The following is a 9795-nucleotide window of genomic DNA, read 5'->3' as shown; positions in this document are numbered from 1 at the left end:
CTTCCCTTCGGTCGTTAGCATCGCTTGAATTTTCCTCCAACTTCGTTTATCCTTCGAGATATCTTTGTCATAAATTTGGTTTTTATTCACTGTAAGAATCCATCCTTAAAATTCAATTTGTAAACACAGGAGATTTTATGATACACTTTTAAAAGCCTAACAGGCAACAATATATGCCTTTTGATCTCATTTAAAACCGAATGGTTTTATGATTGCTTTTATAATGATAGAACAGGTTTATAGAGTATTTTATCAAGACATTAATAAAAATTGCTAATGAAGCTAATGATTGATTTATAGAACAGTTTTATGGTGGGATTGAAAACTACTTTAAATTTAATTTTTTGACTTCTTGTCAGACTGTAAAAGCTTTTTAAAACAGCGAAAATGTGAACTACTAAGCAGGAACGTTTTACACTGTGAAATGCTGTATTTAAACTAAATGGATTATTCATTGCCATTATAAAACCATCAACAATCAGAGTGGATGCCAAATGATTGCAGAATTGTTACTTGGGTGACCTTTAAAACACTCAGATTAAGATCTTTCTTATTGCTGATTAAACAATCGTGAAAAATCTTAGATTTCTTTCCTGATTGTTTCAAATTTAAACCCATTGGTTTTCTTGCGACGTTTGAAAAACTAACCTCGGCTAGTTTTTGCCTGCTTTTAGCAGCAAAATGATCCTTACTCTTGTCTGCCAATTCGGAGCGATTCTGAAGTTTTTGGTTTTCACTATATGCATGACAGGATAAACCTGCGTCAGACATAATTTGCAAATTTTTAGAAATTTCTTTTTTTTCTGTGGTGTTTTTTTCTTCACACCTGCACAACTTCGACTGTCGAGTTTGGTTTGAACTTTTTATTAACATCATTCTTCTAGATACTTGTGAACCTTAATTTGCGTGAAAACATGCGTGAGCCCTACTCACGATAATTGGTTATGTGGCGTACTCTCATTTTTACGCCCTCCTGCTCATGCCTTCGATCACATTTCATAAGGGAAGCGTAAAAGAGAAAGAGATATCGTAAGAAATTCTCTCTATTATACCTGTTTTCTAAGACATGGAGTGAGAGTTGCTCCACCAACGACCAGATGAGACAGCTGATAGAAGTTACATTGAAATTCAAAGCCTTGTTCATAAGTTTTTCCTTGAGTTCGTTGAACTTCGATGAAATCCTTCAAACTTTCCTGATATTCTTTGGACGTATCTGAGTTTGGTATTTTTTTTCTGAAATTCTCAAATATTTCTTAAAGTTCACAGTACTGTCCTTATGTTATTAAATTTTTCCTGTGGTTCACAGACCATCCTACAGTTTGCAACAATTTCCTCACATTTAAAAATCTTTTTGCAGAGCATCATTTAATATTGCTATAGTTCACAGAACTTTCTTGAAGTTCTTAGAACTTACCAGGAGGAAATTACCCTGAAGCTCACAAAACGTCCCTGAAGTTGGCTGAATTTTCCTGCAGTTTATAGAACTTCTTTGAAAATCGAACACAGTTAATCTAGCTCCGTAGAATCTCCAGTAGCCGATTTCCTCAGCATTTACATTTGCTGATATCTCTGCAAAATATCTTTTTGTTACCTGATATCTCATCAAAATCTTATTTGTTAGCTGAGTCTCAGCAATTTTTTTTTTACTGAATCTCAGCAAAATAAATTGCAGAACTGCTCGGCAGTTGGAATCTCGGTTAAATTTTATCGCCGTGTGCTTCACCATCTTTAGTGTTTGAAGAATTTTCCTGAAGTTTGTAGAACTTCCCTGAAGTTCAATGAACTTATCTGAAAGTTGTTGAATTTCTGTGCTTCTTTTAAGGAACTTATTTAAAGTTTGAAGAACATTACTAAAATTTTCAAGATGAAATATTTTAAAAACATCACAGATTTGATTGTTAGGATCAATACTAACATCCTGTGAAGAAAAATCCGAGGTAAGGGAAATGTTGGCTTCGGCAATACCTTAACCTTTTATCGTCAGGGGGTAAACAAAGTCCTAGAGCACTCAAATTTGGCCAATAGTTGCTCTGAAACACAATGTATCCACATGCTAAAATTGAGCTCTCAAGGACGTTGTTTATCCCCTGGCGATAATAGGTTAAGGTATTGCCGAAGTCAACTTTTCCCTTACATAAATGTTGCAAAAAAATTGTCTTCAGACATAGCGTTGTTGACAGCACGAAGCACTGTATGAGATAAGGTTGATCTGTGCGCCGATCAAAAATGTCAGCGTTGGCAGCGTGGTCATAGTGAGTCTTTTTTAACCGATTCGATTGCATGCAAAATTTGAGTGGAAAACTAACCCACATGATATATTACCGTGACTGACGATATATGGTAAGCGTGACTGCTTTCTCAGCCGAGTGAATCTAGGTTCAATCGCAGCCAAGATCGTTGGGATTTTTCTGAGGCAAAGCAATCTCTGGTCACGTTTTCTTTTGGAAGGGAAGTAAAACCGTTGGTCCCGGCGCATGTGTTGATGGGTTCAATTGGTTCCAGATGTGGAAGTCGCTTCCCTGGTATTCTATTGCCGTCTCAGAATAATCACCAATTTGCAAATGACGCTCGTCGGTGATGGGCTCTCGATTGCGGAACAGAGACCGATGTTAGATGAAAAAGAATAGAAAATAAAATAAAAATAATTATACACTCAGGTCTTTTTTTACACGGGAGATACGTACCGTGTAAAAAAAAAACCGTGTAAAAAACCTACGAGATTTTGATTTTTCACATGCTTAGATGTTTTTAAAAAATCGGATTTTGATGCCATTTGCAATTTTAGCATGCTATGGTCCATAAAGACATATGTTAAAAATTTCTGTATTTACACCAAAAATTGTGATTTTTTTTTTTTAAAGTATGCCATACAATTACCTATAGCTTGAAACGGATAATGTGATTGAAATCAAGTCGATAGGTTGTATCATTGTCGAGAAATCGTTAAAAACGTACCGTGTAAATCGCGAAAAACCTTGTAAAAAAAACCTTGTAAAAAAAGACTTCAGTGTATTTTTCAAGTTCTGAATTAAATATAACGGTTTCCCTTTTTTTTTTGGAAATTTACGCCTTTGCTTAAAACGGTACGCACTGTATTGCTAAAGTATGTTTGTGTGCATTGAGAGAAGCAAGAACATCAGTACGTTTGACTGCCTACAGCTGCTACTTCGTCATTGCCAGATCATCTGTAATTACACAGAGAACCAACAGATCAGCAATCAGAGATGAACTAGCCTTCGGCTAAAAATCTCTATAATAAAGATTAAAAAAAAAAAAGATCAGCAATCATCATAAATGTTACAAACTGTAGATCTCAAACGTAACAATAGGACCCGACCTGGCATGTGTTATTGGAAGCTGCAAAATCACTGAGATGTTGGATAAAAGAGTTTGGTTTGCAACAGGTTTCGATTTGGTAAGCTGAATTGACGTGATGTGTTTATTTTATGAACGAAAGCGTCCATCGACTCTTGATTGTGAAGGGATCTGAGATTAAACCCAAGATCTTCTGTTCAGTTAGCAAAAACGGCCATAGTATTTCTTTCATCCTCTTTTTGTACTTTGCATATAACACCAACTCATACTAATCTCTACTCTACATTGATTATATGATGAACGGTCCGTTCCTTCCGAGTGCTCGGTTGACCAGCGACTTTAAAACTAAAACATATTTTGTTGCGAAGTGTTGTGGGTTTAAAATGCTCCATTACCCTGGCGGGATCGTTTTTGCTTACTGAGCAGAAAATCATGGTTAGTATTACAATCTTATACTCCATATATTTTCTGACTAAAAGTAAATTTGTACGCACAAACAGGCTTGTAATTCGTGATTCAATAAGTTTTAAAAGTCTATTAATGATTGCTTTACAGTACTTTTATTTTATTTTTTTTTTTCCTTTGGTTTGTTTTTTCCGTCGATCTTGTTTTCCGTGCTGAGCACCAATGCTACCGACGTGCCAGGAAGGCAGCTCCCACACCTGGAGGACCCTACCTATCGACCCATCAACTCATGAACCGAGGACCAACGGCTTTACTTCCCATCCGAAGGAAGGCGTGATCAGAGATGTTATGCCTCAGAACATGCCGGCGGCGCCGACTGGTATTGAACCCAGGCCTGCTGGGGTGAGAGGTAATCACGCTAACCACTACACTAACGGCGCCGTTATTTTGCCCGCATTTGTTGGATGTCCTTGACTGCTCCGCCGCTTCGTCGAAGTCGCTGCTTTGAAATTGCCCAGTATTTTTCGATTGGTCGTAATTCCGGGAAATTCGGAGGATTCATTAGCTTGGGAACAACATCGATCTTGTTGGCAGCATACCACTCCAGAACCACCTTGGAGTAGCGGAAGCTGGCCAAATCGGGACAAAAAAGGACTTTGTCCCTATGCTTGCGGATGAACGGCAATACACGCTTTTTCAGACATTCTTCCATGTAAACTTGGGATTTCATCGTCGAGGATGTGCCGAATGATTCCGTTTTCAGGCCACAACTGCAAATCGCTCGCCAAATCGTGGCCTTCTTCGTGAACTTTCGGTAAACACCAACTAGCATCTTTCCGACCCATCTCCACGTCCAGTCGCGATGTAAAACTTTTGACCGGGAGCAGCTTAAAATCGAGTTTGACGTATGTTTCCTCATAGATCAAAGTGCAGCCCTTGTGTTTCGTCAAAACACGGTCGTACAAAAGCCTTGCACGCTTTTTGGGCTCGGAATTCTGCTTAATGTGCCGGTTCGGATCTTTCTGGCTTTTATCCTTCCCTGGGAAGGATGTTCCACACCGTTTGAAATTTGGCGTTGTACCTTCTGATCATATCTCGGATCGAAAGACCAGCGTTGGATTTAAAGCACCTCAACACCTTGTGGCGCAGCTGACGATCACTGGTTCCAATTTTTTCGTAGGTCCGCTGATTCCTTTCCACACTCAGGTTTTCCTTGTAGATTTTGAGCACTCGACAAACTGTTGTTTTTCGGCAATTTAGCCAGCTTGGTACCAAATCATATTAGATGCAAGATAAAGTTATAAATGAAGTTGTATAAAGTACCCTATTGAGTCCTATGAAATCATACAATGTAGGAGTATTTTTTCACATGCACATATATGGCCTCCAGATTTGTACGTATAGTTTGAAATTGTATATGCACTTTACACGATTTATTTTTACCGAATAAAGATTCACATAGCAGAGTAACAATTCAGTAATGTGAACAAAATTGTTGGCTGGGAAGTATTGAAGGTGGACTCTTCTCCCCACTCATTGGAGATCACCTCGTATGATGGCTTGTTCTGTATTGGGTTTGAATATTATTTTTATCATTAGAAGGAGATTCTTCTTCCTCTCGGGGATCACGCGTAAGTGTCTCTGCTTACGGGTCCACCCTCCGGTTTTTCCCTTCATACAATGGTAAATTAAATACAACCAGGCATCGTACTTAAGTCATACAAGCTGCACAGCCTACTATCTAATGGCTATATCCTGTAACAATGAGTGGTGTGCTTTACATACATACATACATATTATAAAATTTTAGTTTGGTACTGTATTTTGAAAGATTGTGTTGCGAAAGTGGGAAGGAAAGAGAACGGATTATCACGGAAAATACTTCAACTACTGTGACCGCTAGCAACACTGCTCTTGGGTCATTAGTGATCAGAGTTTTTTTTTTATATAATGCGTTTATTTTTTCAGGCTCATTTACCGTAGCTTTGCGGAGCCGATATTCTTTGTTTGGATTGCAAAATTTCTTAAAACTAACGTTAGTAAAGCGGGGGCCGATTATTTGCGGCCATCTCGAGGTTAGGGGTAACAAATTGTAACAAATGGATGGCAGGGTAGGGATTGAGAATACAAGGTTTGGAGAGCAATGTGCTCTTGATCTCGAATTAAGTGACCAACTGATGAAAGATACAAACATGGGGGTACACCGATGGGCAACTAACAACTTGGGGGAACACAAGATGACACTAACTACTAAATCCTCAGATCTGTCCGTTTTTAAAACACATAAATTAAATTGCAATAGTTGAGATCTCGGCTCGCCAAATTGTCTCTAGGTGGTTTTCCTCGGGCCCTGAGGGATGCGGATAACTCGGATATAGCAACACAATGTAGGGTGCATGACTAAAGCACGTGGTCAATATCGTGATAGCCACTACCACAAGCGCACAAATTGCTGCCTGCGAGCCCGATTCGGAAGAAATGCGAGTCTAACGAGTAGTGATTAGACATGAGCCTTGACATGACACGTATAAAGTCACGGCTAAGGGAACAACCATCGACCGATGGTGATCTGGTATTCCACGGATTTCTTGCAAAATGGTCAGATCAAAATTTACAGAGGAACTATAAAAGTCTTGGAGGCAAACACGAGAGGAATTGAATGAAGAAGGGCCAATCTCCAGCGTCATGTACTCGTAAAAGAGACTCATGAATCTTGTTTGAGGAAAAACAGTGAAAAACAGTAACTTGTACAAATAGGTCAGGAAAAATTCTAATTTGCTCGATCTTTTGTTAATCAACCTTAAAATTACTTCTGTACTGTACGGTTATTTGTTTTACTTGTGTTTTCTGATTTTTCAACATCCAGACGCTTAAATTTCTAGAAATGTATTCTACGTAGGTGTGGGTGCTTCTGTGTGGCCATCGAAATTTGTTTCATTACTTATCCATCTAGTTTGGTGTACCCTTGTCTAAATCAAGGTTGCAAAGACTCATTTCAGATAAAACAATGTTTTTCTAAATTATGAAATAATTAGATGCCATGATCAAATTTTGAATTGGTAGGATACAAGAAGAGGTTGCAAAGAATGTGTTTGACATATTAAACCTGTTTATTTCACTTCATGAAAGTCACAACCAGCGATTTTTCACAAACTCACTCACTCACTCACTCACTCACTCAGCGATCAGCAAATCGCTGATTGTGACTCATAGAAAGCAAAATTTACAGGTTTTATGTTTCCAACGCATACTTTGTAACCTCTTCTTGTAAGTTACAAGTAAAACATGCCATCATACCATCTTTTGGTTTTATTATTCCGAAAAACATTATTTTAGCTGAAATGAGTCTTTGCAACCTTGGTCTAAATGTGTATGTTTAGGTAATTCATTTTTTTCGATTAAGTTAAGATTTCAATTTAGTTCTACACATTGAAGAGTATGAGAACAGTGAAAACGACTTGCCTAGGGAGATACACATTCGCTTAAACTATCCGTTTATCCTCTAGCAAACTTAGTCCGGTGGCAAGTAAAAGAACAGACAGTATTTTTCACGAATGTGGGGTCGCACGTCTTCCCTCATTTCCTGAAGTCGTTCCAAAAAAGGTAATATCTTCATCAGCTCCGAATCATTCTGATCCATGAACGAGCTCTCTATGGGGATACCATCCTCCAGTTGATACCCAAATGCCTGCGGGGAGTTGTCTTTGATGATCGCCATGGACAGATCTCGCCCTAGAATGGTCAAATCTTTGATATAGTTGCCATTGACTAGTACACAATGCTCACGAAATAAACGATATTTTATAAGCCGCCACTCAGGGTCTAACAAGTTCAGCAGCCTATCGGCATAGACCAGTAAACAAGATAACTTCAAACAGTTGCGAAACCTTCTCGAGAAACTCGCGGAAGAATGGCCGCGTACGAATAAACACCGTATATTTGAAATCCTGAAATAGCACCGGAAACTTGAAGCTAGCGTCCGACAGCTCCTATAAGCTGCAGTTCACCAGTGTTTCATCGAGATCAAGCACAATACTGAACTCCGGACTGGAGCGTGTCTTCACTGGCAGCGCAGGACAGTTGGAACGCATCTCGCATGGCAACGGCGGTAGATGTTTGATGAACACGTACGGATTGAACGTTTCCCTTGTGACATGCTCATGCTGACCATCGTTGGATTTCTCGATTTCCATGCATTCGTCAGATTCCAACTGCATTCATCGCCGCACATTGGAATCGTTTCATTGCATTCAATATTATGGATCAACGATGACCATCCCCGTGACCACTTGAGGTGATCGATTCCACCACAACTAAGCAGAGCTTGTGTAAATAAAGTATTATACGGCAGAAAATCTGTGTATTGGCAAAATTCTGCTGAGTTTATATAGTGTTCGTCGTCGAACATCGAGATCAAATCCGTAGCGGTGGCGTTGGGCGAATAACTGCTGGAAGCCGGCTGGTCATCAGCACCAGACACGGACGAACAACTGCTGTAACCAGTCGGCTGTAAAGTGGAGGACAACGAGGAAGATGACGATGATGATGATGAAGACGACGACGACAACGAAGACAACGAAGATGCTGAAGATGGAAACGAAGAGATGATTTTGGAGGCAGCCGTTGTCAGTTCATTGGTGGTATCTGGAATAGTGTCAGTTGTTGAATCCACCTCAGGAACCACAATGTCTTGTTGTGCAGAAAGCGATACATTCTCAAGTAGACTTTTGAGACGCCTGTTGTAAGACCCCGAAGTTGCTGGGTAAATTACATCGCAACCTATTTCCGTTGTACTGCCGCACTTGGTGGTGCACTTTAACTTGAGTGGTTCAACCGATTGAGAATTGCTAACTCCACCAGTCGAGATAATTTTCGCCGTTGTTGATTTGCTTGAATCATAGCTGATGACTCCGAACTGATTGATACAATCGTCGGGCGATTCGATTTCGTCGCCCTTCTCCGAGTATATAGTAGTAGTTTCATATTGATTCTTAAGACTGACGGAGGAATCGAATAGGGTGAGATCATTGCTATCTTGCCAGCAGTTTTCCTTGCAATCCTCTGATATTGCACCATGATCACCGCTTAAGGTCGCAGGCTTGCTGATCCTTCGACTAGCCTTTAGCTTACGCTTCGGACTAACTCTGTTGCCGGACCGCGTAGAAGTACGTGTGATGGCCCCAATGGCGCTAATGACCGGACGGCCACGGTTTCCACCTTCCGGTAGTTACAGGTGCACACTTAGAAAAATTCATGTAAATGTAGGTGCTCTGAGAGTGACATATACGAGCGTCAATTTTGACATAAATTTGAGTCATAACAGACGCGAAATATAGCTGAATCAAACGTACTTTTCGTCGAGCAACGAACTTTTCAGTCTTGTTTGTTTACGTCTCATCTTTTATGTCAAAGATGGATTCCGTCACGTGTAAAATTAGTTATTTCTAAGTGTGTGGGTACTCCGCCAAGTGGATATTACATACGCGTGGCTGCGTTTTACTTTCTGTTGGGACATTATGGTTTCGCTCCGTAACCACTTGGTTCCTTCTCCAGCGGTAGATTACCATTCGATTAAAACATTTTCTGATCGGTTTCACAATCGATTCACGCACGAAAAAACCCTTTTTCTGCACCGCCGACGGGTGTACCGAAATTTTCACTGTGCCCTTTTTCTTTTGGATTAATTAGTGTTCTTTGAGCACTTCCACATTATTTAAAGCTGTGTAAGCCCATACCATTTTTTGATTAGTATTATTGTGTAGCAAGTACTATCATACTCTAAAGTGGACCCTACACGATTGCTTTTATTGACAATAATCGTATTGTCAATACATTCTATATTGACGTCAATATATCGATATTGACAATATTTTTGTATTCACATCATCAATATTATTGTCAATAATTCCCCTTCGCGTCAATATATTGATACGAGTGGGGTTCGCTTAAGTCCAGTCTTAAAATGATTCTATGTGAAGTCGAGACATTTTATAATCCCAAAAAATCCTAGATCGGACCGGGAACCGAACCCAAGAGACTCCAGCATGGTCTTGCCTTATAGCTGCGCTTTTACTG

At 39.6% G+C, this 9795-nt stretch overlaps 1 pseudogene; it reads right to left on the bottom strand.

The window, feature by feature from the left end:
* Window positions 1–7225: 7225 nt before the first annotated feature.
* On the bottom strand, window positions 7226–9235 carry LOC135700080 (uncharacterized; annotated as a pseudogene).
* Between the last annotated feature and the right edge of the window lie 560 nt (window positions 9236–9795).

Source organism: Ochlerotatus camptorhynchus, unplaced genomic scaffold (genome assembly GCF_037179485.1).
Source record: "Ochlerotatus camptorhynchus isolate MF236.1 unplaced genomic scaffold, CSIRO-AGI_Acam_v1.1 ptg000128l, whole genome shotgun sequence".
NCBI classification, from domain to species: Eukaryota; Metazoa; Arthropoda; class Insecta; order Diptera; family Culicidae; genus Ochlerotatus; species Ochlerotatus camptorhynchus.
Note: the sequence above shows the minus strand (reverse complement) of the source record. Positions and strands in the feature narration are given on the sequence as shown.